At 42.3% G+C, this 10,963-nt stretch overlaps 2 protein-coding genes across 2 annotated transcripts in view; one reads left to right on the top strand and one right to left on the bottom strand.

The window, feature by feature from the left end:
• The window catches only part of LOC123971238 (NLR family CARD domain-containing protein 3-like), a 427,855-nt gene that overhangs the window by 184,585 nt on the left and 232,307 nt on the right, over positions 1-10,963 (bottom strand). The gene's annotated exons all lie outside the window — the stretch shown is intronic.
• The window catches only part of LOC123971220 (NACHT, LRR and PYD domains-containing protein 12-like), a 524,333-nt gene that overhangs the window by 418,096 nt on the left and 95,274 nt on the right, over positions 1-10,963 (top strand). The gene's annotated exons all lie outside the window — the stretch shown is intronic.

Genomic DNA, 10,963 nt, shown 5'->3' with positions numbered 1-10,963 from the left:
CTGCAGGTTAAATGGGCAATTTTCAGTGTTAATGTGTGTGAACTCATTTTAACAAATGTTGGATAATATGTTACGTTAGGTTGGTACTGGCTCCTTAATTTGGTTTGTTTTGAATTGTAATGTTTGTTAACCATTCCAATTGGGGGCCGGTGTTGTAGGAGCCATTTCAATGTTTATGTCCAGGTTTGGCCATTAGGTGGCACTAGGGTTATGGCATAGTGATTGGGGCTTATCTACTTAGGCTAGCTGTAATCAAGGACAGGTGTTGCTAGAGGGAAAAGGGCAAACTAGTTTTTGACCGCCACGCCACGCCAGGCGACGGAGGCTGTGGTTGAATGCATGTTAAGTGACTGTTGGTGAAGATGGAAGATTGTTCTGTTATGGAAAAGGAAATCCTTGTGTAAATCCAATAAACATGTCTCACAACAGAGAAGAAAAGATAACTTTAAGCTTTGTTGTATCATTGCTCAATCAAGCCAAAGCGACCACGGTAAGCGCGTCAACTATAGCCCACTTTAACCCTCTGCATAACCCTCGGCTGTTTTAAGCTTAGCGGTTACACCAAGTTCCTCATGCTGCTGCACAAGATCAGCTTTTAACAGGTTAACGTGCAAAATAACTAGAATGCCACATATTTAGGTGAACTCAGCATATCAGTTACCAACCCAATCAACAGCACGACTCCGGCCACAGGAGCTCTCGGGTCCTCAGCACAAACAAGCCAGGAGCAGATGCACACAGAGCAACCAAACTGTCAGCCCGCCATGACAGAAGAACACAAAGACGGCGCTAGCCTGCGGACCAGAGGCACAACAACTAATAAAACAGGACTTCTAAAACTTACTAGACCAACTTACAGCTCATCTAAAATGCATGAAAACATTCTTCCATCACTTATTATGTGTTTTCATCGTGCTTATACATGACACTAACCGGATAAAAGGTGGAACGAGTAGACAGGACAACGTTAGGCTGTTGCTGCAGTGACTCCTCGGGCCAACAAGAGCGTAAAGCAGCTCCGGTCAGCTGCCAACGTCCTGCTGCCGCCTACTGACGTTCCTGGGTATTGCACCCAAAATAACAAGTCCACAAAGACTGAATAAGAGAAGCTTTTTAAAACTGACAAGAAAACATCAGCAAGAGCTGGAATACACATGAAAAATGTGACCATATATTTTATGTGCAACATTTGTGGACATCCTCAATAAACAGATGCACCAATCATGCTGACTGTGTTAAATCCGTGAATGGTTCGTTCTTTCATTATTTCGTTTCAAAACCGAATCACAAAAAACTGTTTTAAAACCAAAATGGAAAAATACTGATTTAGATATTTAATGAGTCTGATCTGTGTAGCTTTGTGTGTTACACTTGATAAACCTGCAGCAGATACACTTGGGCGATGGCGGTGCCTGATTAAATGTAATAAAGACGAGCTTGAACATCAACATAAGTGGGTTTTTAGTTAGAAAAACAGGACAATATTAAATAGCTGCAGTACCGGAGGCTGCGGCTATATAATATTGGCTCAACGTTCAGTTTGTAACTCACTAGCAACTGGAACAGGAACGCTTTCCTGAGGATCCTCTGGTTTTTAAGATTTCTTCAGTATAAAATTAACTCAAATTAACTGATAGTTGTCAGTACATCCATTGGTACACAGCAAACATGAACTGTTATTGGGTCATTCGGCAAGCTGGATATTAACGAATCATACAGGGATTAAAATGTTGGGTAATTTTTGTTCAGCCTCTCTGCACTGTTTCCACCTGACCTTTATTTTCTTTGTGAGATGTTGAGGGTTTGAGGCTCTGTAATATACCGCTTCTACAATCATATTCGCCACAGTTGATATGAGATGCGACCTGAAAAAAAATAGCCTGATATAAAATTAAATGTAAAAATATTTAACCTAATTGATGGATGCTTTTACATTATAAATTTGACCGGCAGTCAATTCATGACTTATCCAACCGTCTAGAGTTGGATTACTCTACTTTCCAAAGCTCTTCCAGCCCCTTTGCAATTAATGATTGCTCTACACTTTTATGCTTTGGGGTCTTTCCAATCTGTAATAGACGAGGTGTCAAACGCCCTGACCCATCTGCCGAATACCGCTGTGAAGTTCCCGTCAAAACAAGAAGAGGATGAAATAGCAGCGCACTACTTTAATGTTAGCGACTTCCCACGAGTGTGCGGGGTGATAGAATTTGTCAACAGAAAAAACAGCATTCAATCAATGTCCTGTTAGTTTGTAATCATGAAAATAAAATAAACAACGTTGTATGTAGGCCTATGTATGTATAGCCTATATTATTATATGTATCACTTGTGTTGTCTTCCCGTCGACCATGCACTTTTTGTCCTCCCGAGTCAAAACTGACCCGGTCTGCTTTGTTTGTTTATAAAGCATAATGTATAAATTACCACCCAATTCTGTGTTACACCTTCTTAGCCAACTTCTTTCCAACTTCTTTCCAACTCTTTTTTTTTTTTTTTTTTTTTTACTCATTTAGCAGACGCTTTTATCCGGCCGGATTTATATAGCGGCCGAGAAGGAACGTAAGTTTGTATTATGGATGGTGCAGACCCAGTAGTCACTCTGTATGCAAGCATTAGTGACTTGAATCTGATTCTGGAGGCCACGGGGAGCCAGTGGAGGTCACTGAGTAATGGAGTGACATGAGTCCTTTTGGGCTGATCAAAAACCAGACACGCTGCTGCGTTCTGAACCATTTGTAAGGGTTTCACCGCACAAGCTGGGAGACCTGCTAGGAGGGCATTGCAATAGTTGAGGAGAGAGATAACCATGGCCTGTCCCAGAAGCTGGGTAGCGTACTGAGTGAGGTAGGGCCTGATTTTCCTTATGTTGTATAGAGCAAAGCGCCATGACCGAGAGACAGCAGCAACATGGTCTGAAAAGGACAGCTGGTCATCAATCATGACACCCAAGTTTCTCACCACCCTGGTTGGAGTGATGGTTGAGAAGTCAGTTTGTAGTTTGATGTTATGGTGGATAGATTGCTTGGCTGGAATGACCAAGAGTTCAGTCTTAGAGAGGTTTAGTTGAAGGTGGCTATATGTATGTTAGACAGTCCGTGATCCGTGCCAAAACAGTGGGATCGTCTGGCAGGAAGGATAGGTAGAGTTGCGTGTCATCTGCGTAGCAGTGGTAAGAGAAGCAGTGCGAGCAAATGATTGGCCCCAATGAGGTGGTGTAAATTGAGAAGAGAAGGGGCCCAAGCACTGAGCCTTGGGGCCCCCCTGTGGAGAGGCAGTGGGAGGATAATTGTCCTTGCCACAAAACATTGTAGGAACGCCCCGAGAGGTAGGATTCGAACCACAGGAGTGCTTTCCTCGAGATGCCCGTTGCTGAGAGAGCGGATAGCAGGATCCTGTGGTTGACTGTGTCAAAGGCAGCTGATAGGTCAAGCAGGATAAGAACCGAGGATTGGGCTGCAGCTTTAGCTGACCTTAGGGTTTCTGTTACAGACAGAAGAGCTGTTTCAGTAGAGTGGGAACTCTTAAAACCAGACTGATATGGATCTAGGAGGTCATTCCCTGAGAGGAATTCTGAGACCTGTTTGAATACTGCCCGTTCAATAGTTTTGGATAAAAATGGTAGAAGAGACACTGGTCGATAGTTCTCAACTTGAGTTGGGTCAAGTGAGGGCTTTTTGAGCAAGGGTGTAACCCGAGCCCTTTTGAAAGTGGTCAGTAAGGTTCCTGAAGCCAGAGAAGTATTTATCACATGAGTGATTGTCGGGACCACAGTAGAAGATATGGCTTGGAGGAGATTCGTAGGAGTCGGGTCCAGTGGGCATGTAGTTGGACGGCTATGGGTCAAGAGTTCTGATACTTCGCTCTCTGTGAGAGGAGTAAACGAGGAGAGTGAACCACCACTGATCTGGAAGGGCAGGGGAAAAGATGTAGTAGGACTGCTACAATGGTTGAGTGTTTCAGAGAATTGGCTAGTTATGGCCTCCACTTTGCCTGTGAAGAAGGCAGCAAAGGTATCATTACCACTAGTTTTACACTTTTTTTTGGAAATCAGGGTCAAAAAATCTAATTTATATGAAAGTATGGCTGGGCATGCCATAAACTGGCCACAGATGCATGTAAGTTCATGGATGTTAGCATTTCTTCAAAAGCAGCTAAGTTGCCTTCTCTGTGTAGAACAACCTGACCCAAGCAGACCTACAATGCAATCCCAGGTAGGCCAGTAAATGGTCAGCCAGCACATCACAATGACAGGAACGCTATAAATATACATCTATGATCAGAGGAAAGAACAGCAGAAAACAGAAAAAGCTAAATAAGTGCATGACTTTGCTTTTAGTGCAGTTTGTGTTGTTGGTTTGTCCAAGCTACGCACATGTTAGCCTTATTTAAAGTAGTTTATTGATATAGTCAATATCAGTCAGGTACTGGTGCCAATAAATAGCAGTAACATATTACAGTAAATAATATTGAACAACACATTGTTGTGGTTGCTATTGATCCGATAATACACAATGCTTTATAAGGGTATTGATGAATTTGTACAATTTGGAAGCTGTGAATATAATATCTACTATCTACAGAGGTTGACACATTCAGCACTGCGAAACTGGTTCATCTTCACTCTCCAGCAAGGTTCTACCTCTGGTGCTGATGCTGCCACAGCAGCTGTACATAACATACTTTCAATTTTGAACCAGTCATTGGGCAAGGACAGATAAGAGTCAAGGACAGGGCAGCGCCCAAGCATGGCTCAAGAAATGGCCTGGTCTAACATTCAAAATCAGGATTAGTAACCACTCTATTGTATTATTGTCATAGTAACCAGAAAAACACCATCTTATTTTGTACTAAGGATTTTCATTATTGAAACTATTTATTTAGCCATCAAATGTTTTGCAGGTCCTTCCCTGGATTTTTTAGGCGGGGGTCAAAGCGAAGTTCATTAAGCTTTAATAAGCCAGCAAAGGCAGCCAAACAGTGGAACCCGTTCAACTTTACACTTTTTCTTCTTCACAATAATTGTGACACAACCCCCTCAGCAGCTGAGGACCTACAGCACATGCAGGCTGGTCTGGGGAAACGGACTCTTTCCATGCCTAAAGACATGACTCATTCAGAGGTGATCTCTTTTTATTTCTCTGAAACACCATCTCATCAAGCAGCTGTCTAGCACACAAAAATACTTCAGAATACTTCTTTAAATTTTAGGTCTCCAGCTTGTTTAAAAACGCATATCCAAGGATGAAAACGATCACTGGAGGATGGCTTCTGTACAAAGCAGCCGATATAAAAAATGAACTATCAACTCGTGTGCATGTTGGAATGAAATTATTATTTGAACCTGCCATAAAATATTGTCTCTTAGCTTTTGTATTTTTTAACAGGCGGAAATGGAAGGTGGCGTTTATCTGTAGCGCCCCCCGAATCAGAGGGATATACGGGAAGTACGATCAGAAGTGCCTCTGGAGGGGAAAAACCGTGCTCTACATTGTTCCTCTGCAGGAAGAATTTGATCTAGCACCCCTTTCCTATGATGCCCAGGAGTTTTCACTCATGCCAAAGGCTGAATGCAAGATTTGCTGTAAAGTGATGTCCTTGCAGCTTCTTGCCCTCCATGTAAAACAATGTAACGCCCCAGAATGTGACACACTTTCAGACCCTGAGCTAAAAATACGTGTACTTGCTGCTTGCGAGTTACTTGTCAAGCGGATGACAAGTAACTTAATCAAAATGTAACTTCCTTGTCTATGTTTAGATATCCGAGGTGCTCTCTTCTGTGAAGAAAGGAAGTTGCTTCTCACATCTGGGCTCCAACTTTTGCTCATGCAGACTGTTTTCAGTTTTCTGTAATTCCTTTTCTGTCTTTTTGTTTTAGCCTCCAGAAGGAAAGTTCCCTATATACCTGAAGGAATATCCAACAGTTGAGCTGGAACTACATGCAAGTGTCTGAGGGGACTGGGAGAGGAACTTGGAAGGGTGTTGTTCAGTTTTACCCTGCAGGTGTGGATGAGGACACATCTAAGACATGCATGCTCACATGTTGCCTGCATGTTTACTTCAGCCAGTATATTGCTGTTAGAGGTAACTGTACTGTTGGATGTATCGTGCTATGGTGTGTTGCTGCAGGTGGATTAAGCAGACAGATTAATAATCTCATTAATTATGTTCTCTGTATTGATTCAATCACTTCCATATCCTAATTCAAATAGAATTTGGCTTTGTTTCAATGATATAGATTCTGATTCTGATATTGACACTACATTGTTTTTGCTGTAAATCTTTTTATTTTTCTGCAGCCCTGTGTCCTGTCTGAATGGCAGTCCTGTTGGCTTAAAGGAGCTACAAAACAAGGACATTTCATGGTATATTAGAGAAACATTTCTGCTTTTGCCCTAGGAAAAAAGAGCATCTAATAATTCACCTACAAGCTGCTTTCCCAGTGCGCTGGGTTAACCCCAGAGCTGGCTGAGACACATACGGCCATTCAGGAACCATGAGTTCTAGGGCTAATACTGAAAAGTCAGCACTAACTGCTCCAGAGCAGGTTAAGAAAGCCTTAGCCTAAAGTGGGCGGAGTCTACTTCAGATATGGTTGTGTTAAAATCCCCTCTGCCCTGGACTTAAATGTCCTGTGTGCATTATGAAAGGACTGGCAGCACAGGTGGACACCAGCAAAGAGTTGTGCATCTGGGTGTCTAGAATGAATCTCCTGGAACGTGGACTGATGCTGTGGCGGCGCCAGAAGAACAGTTCCCCAGTCAACCCCTTGAAAGTGACATTGATGGGAGAGGCTGGGGTTGACACTGGCGGAAAGAGTTTCTGACAGGTCAGGATCGTTTCATTCTTCATAACTGGCAGATCAACATCAACAGAAATGAAGAAGCTTTCTTCAGTGTCGTTCCCTCCTAACTGCTGAAAGGCCTTCTTGTTGGTGAAGATGGTGCAGCCATGTTGCCTAAAAAGCTTTGTTCCATAATTTCCTTGGAGATGATCGCTGGCATCGAGACTCGGCTGTTTGAGGGAGAGGCTGCCAAAATACTCTCTAAAGCACCTTGACAACGGCCTGCTCCGCTGCGTTCCTGACATTAACAATATTATTCAGCATGATCTGCAGGCACATATATGTGTACTGTAGTCAAAGTGTCACTAATAAAGATTAATGCTCATTCATTTTATTCATCCAACTCATTCCAGAGCTGCTGGGGAAATATTTGCTGGAAGTCCAAGTTTTTACAAGAATGCTGCTACAATTCCCTTTTGACTGGAAAGCTAGAAAACATTAGCAGAGATGATGCACATGAGCTGGAATTTTCATCATGGATCAAGATGTTGCACAGCAAATGATTAGATCCTCCAAACGATGGTGTCGTGAATATTGTGCGCTGCAGTTCCTGGCTGTGAATGCACTCACTTGAATAGCATTTAATTGAACAAAAGTTACTGTGCACATTCTGGATCCAGAAGAATCTCTGACTTTGCTGATGTCATGCCCTTCCCTCCAGCACCCCCAAGAAGCCAAACGTGTCATTTTAGGGCCCCTGCTGTTCATACAATAATAATACTACTTTCAGTTTTCGCTTTCAGTTCGCTTTTCAAGGTACTCAGAGACAATTAGTGAGAAATTCCTTAATGAGACAATAATAAGACATGAAAGTGAAATCTGTAAACATTAAGGATGTAACAGGAGGAACATTGTTATTCAGTGACATCACATCAAGTGGAACCAACTCTTGTTTCCTCCAGGTTGAAGAAACATAAGACTTATCAGCTGCACAGAACAAATTGTTGACTGCGGCTACACAGGACCTATTAATTAGGACAGCAAAGACAAAATCACAAGCTCCTGTATATATTGTGATCTACTGTTTAGCATCCTGGAACTTTTAGAGCAACTGTCAGCTCCAGTTTAATTTGAATCGGTGGCTGGGCTGGGTCAAGAAATCTGCTCAGCACATTCATTCTCATTCTCAAAGTTTATTTCATTGGTATATTTGTTGAGCACATTTCTATTTGCCTAATCCAAAGTTGTCCTAAACGTGTTGACCTCGTGATCTTTCCTCTAGTGTTTGACTTGTACTCAGCTCAAAATGTAGTGAAGTGATTCCTCGCCATTCTACAGTCATGAAGCGCCTTGAAAGCCTATCCAATAATTCTTCCTTCTTTTGAATCGCTCTCTTATGTATGTCTTACCCCTGTCCTGCATTCTTTAGCCTCTTCAGTATTTTATGAGTCATTGAAAATAATGAAGTTAAAATACTTAAGGTTTTAGAATTGACTTGACAAATAAATGTGTGACATGACATCTGTTTTTCTGTTTTACTCATATGAAGAGCAATTCTGCTGCACTCAGCTGCAAGACCAGCTGTCCCGCTGAGGCAGCTTCGTGAGGGACTACAGCTTTATGGCCTAATAGGTGTCGTGGAAAGAAAGCCAGCTCTTTGTGGCTGCTGCTGATGATGATGTCAGCTCCCATGATATGAGCCGCAGCCATGTTAGCTTCTATGTGGCTCATAATATAATAGGCTTGAACTCTTAATACCGCTGAACAAATGACAATTAAATCCAAATTCTTGATCTTTCATATTATGTTGGACTGATATTTTCCTTGATGTGTTTTTCAGGTGGACTCGCACTACATTGTGTCCCACTTGGCCCCAAAGATGAGCCAAAGTGGTTCACAGAAGTATGTGAGAGAGGCACAGATCCTAAAGAGTGTTACAGCATAAGCCCATATTAGGAAATCCTGTTTTCTTTGTTGAGACTTCTCCAATCATTTGTCTGAAGAATATACAGGACAGGCAATCTTTGGTGTTGGGGAGGGGGGTGGAAATGGGTTTTATCAAAGCACTCGTATACTAATATTTACTCTTTGTGTACATTTACATTTTTTATGATTATACACTCTTATTCCAGCACCACTCTTGTTCTTCCAGCTACATGCTGCACTATGTTTCTGAACAGTTGAACTTATCAAAGCCTACTTCTTCCAGTACTGTTCCAACTACTACTGCCACCATCATAGTATCAGTTCTGCTGCTGCTTCTACTAGAACTGTTACTATTACAGCACTGCTGCTGCTGCTGTTACTCTGTCAGCCACTTTAACACGTTGCTAAAGCTTTGAATAATGAAATACTAAAAATATTTGAAGATTTTCTTACTGGAACATTTGCACAAATGACTTCATGGAAGCGTTTCCAGTAAGAGTAAGTAAGATCACGTCTTTGTTTGCTTTGGTCCAGTCGCATTCAGCCATTTTGAATTTCCCCAGATGGAACTGGCGAGGACGAGGATGCACTTTGTGTCCCAGAAGTGATGCGGTGGTTGACTGGACAGTCACACAGGCACCTACTTCTTTCAGAGAGAGAAACCTTTAAGATCACCGTCCACTTCCACCACACGTGTTTGGAACGGACGCCAAACGCCACCGTCTGTTATCCACTTGTTAGCGCATGCACACACACCGTCACATTTCCCTCTGCACATTGTGGGAATTACTATGAATTCAAGGAAAACATGGCAACAGCGATCAAACTGGCTGCAGGCTTTTATAGAATATAGTGTAATAAGGGGATTTGCACTGCTTGAAATGTTTTTGTTTTGTGTTGTTCACTAGTGTAAAATTAACACACTGTGACATATTTATTTTTTGTTTCTTTTCTCAAGACAAGACTTCGACATACCCTTCTTGAGAAACCATCCATCCCTCCAAATATCACAATATTAAATCTGAGGAGAAGAGATTGGGGACTAGGACTAAATTACAAGAAAATCTGTGTGTAGATAATCATATCCAACGGCCTGGAGTCATCAGATCTCAGCCCAGCTGAATCCCCATGGGAGATGGACCAATATGTGAGACAGCACTCTGCACCACCATCATCCAAACATCAAGTGAGGGAATATCTTTTGGAAGAATGATCTTCATCTCTCTAGTAGAGTTCATAGACTTGTACACTGAAGCTGTTTAATATCTTCCGGGTTTAGTCATCAGCCCTCTGGATCCATCTTTATTCTTCAGGATAAACTGTATTCACTGCGTGGATATTGCTGCTCCATTTGATTTACATTATTTAGGGAAGTGCAACTTTTACAATGCTCCAATGCAACTTCTTGACTTAATACTTCCACTGAACAAATGAATCCCAGAGAACAAAAAAGGCCACCTTCATGACCACTAGATGGACACTGGCTGCATCAACGACTTCTCTACAGCAAAACAACCAACTTTACAAAGTATTTTGTATATCAGTGACGAGCAGTGGCTACCGACACCAGCGAGGAAACTCACACACTTAATGGTTTCCACACACATTAAAATATCAAGAATGTTAAAGGAGGGGCAGACTGCTGTTTTACATAATGAACTGAGAAGCAGTTCTTCATACAGCAGCTCCATATAGCCTCAGTTAGCAGGCTGGTCCTGCCTAGCTAGTTAACCAAAAGGTCCACAAAGCATTCTGTTTAGACTTTCTATCAACTTCACATGACTCACGTGGGTCACATTTTCTGAAATGACAGAGTAATTGGGAAGAATGACGCCCCAACGTTATGTTTGTGTGTGTGTGTGAGAGAGAGAGAGAGAGAGAGACACACACACACAAATAAAAACACTTAAGAGAAGAAAACGCTGTGGGTTTTTGTTGCTAAACTCTCCAGCAGAGGTCAGTGTTGCTCCACTGATCTGCTGTGTTGTTAACTCATGAGTGTACAGCTGTGTGTTCTCTCCTCCTCGACACTCTGGAAACAGGAAGATTGAAAGAGCGTGCGATAAATATTAACTCTGTGTGAACGACTCAGCTTACCCGTCCTCAGGTAAAGTCCAGGCTCTGGCAGACCACTCCAGGTCCCACAAGCCTCCCTGATGGAACTGTTCTCACTGAGTTTGACACCATCGAGGTCTGTGAATGTTTGCTTCTGTTCATATCTGGCTTTTAACATGTGATGTGGCCCCGAAAGGA

This window comes from Micropterus dolomieu, linkage group LG01 (genome assembly GCF_021292245.1).
Source record: "Micropterus dolomieu isolate WLL.071019.BEF.003 ecotype Adirondacks linkage group LG01, ASM2129224v1, whole genome shotgun sequence".
Classification (NCBI taxonomy): Eukaryota; Metazoa; Chordata; class Actinopteri; order Centrarchiformes; family Centrarchidae; genus Micropterus; species Micropterus dolomieu.
This window is presented reverse-complemented; position numbering and strand designations above follow the sequence as displayed.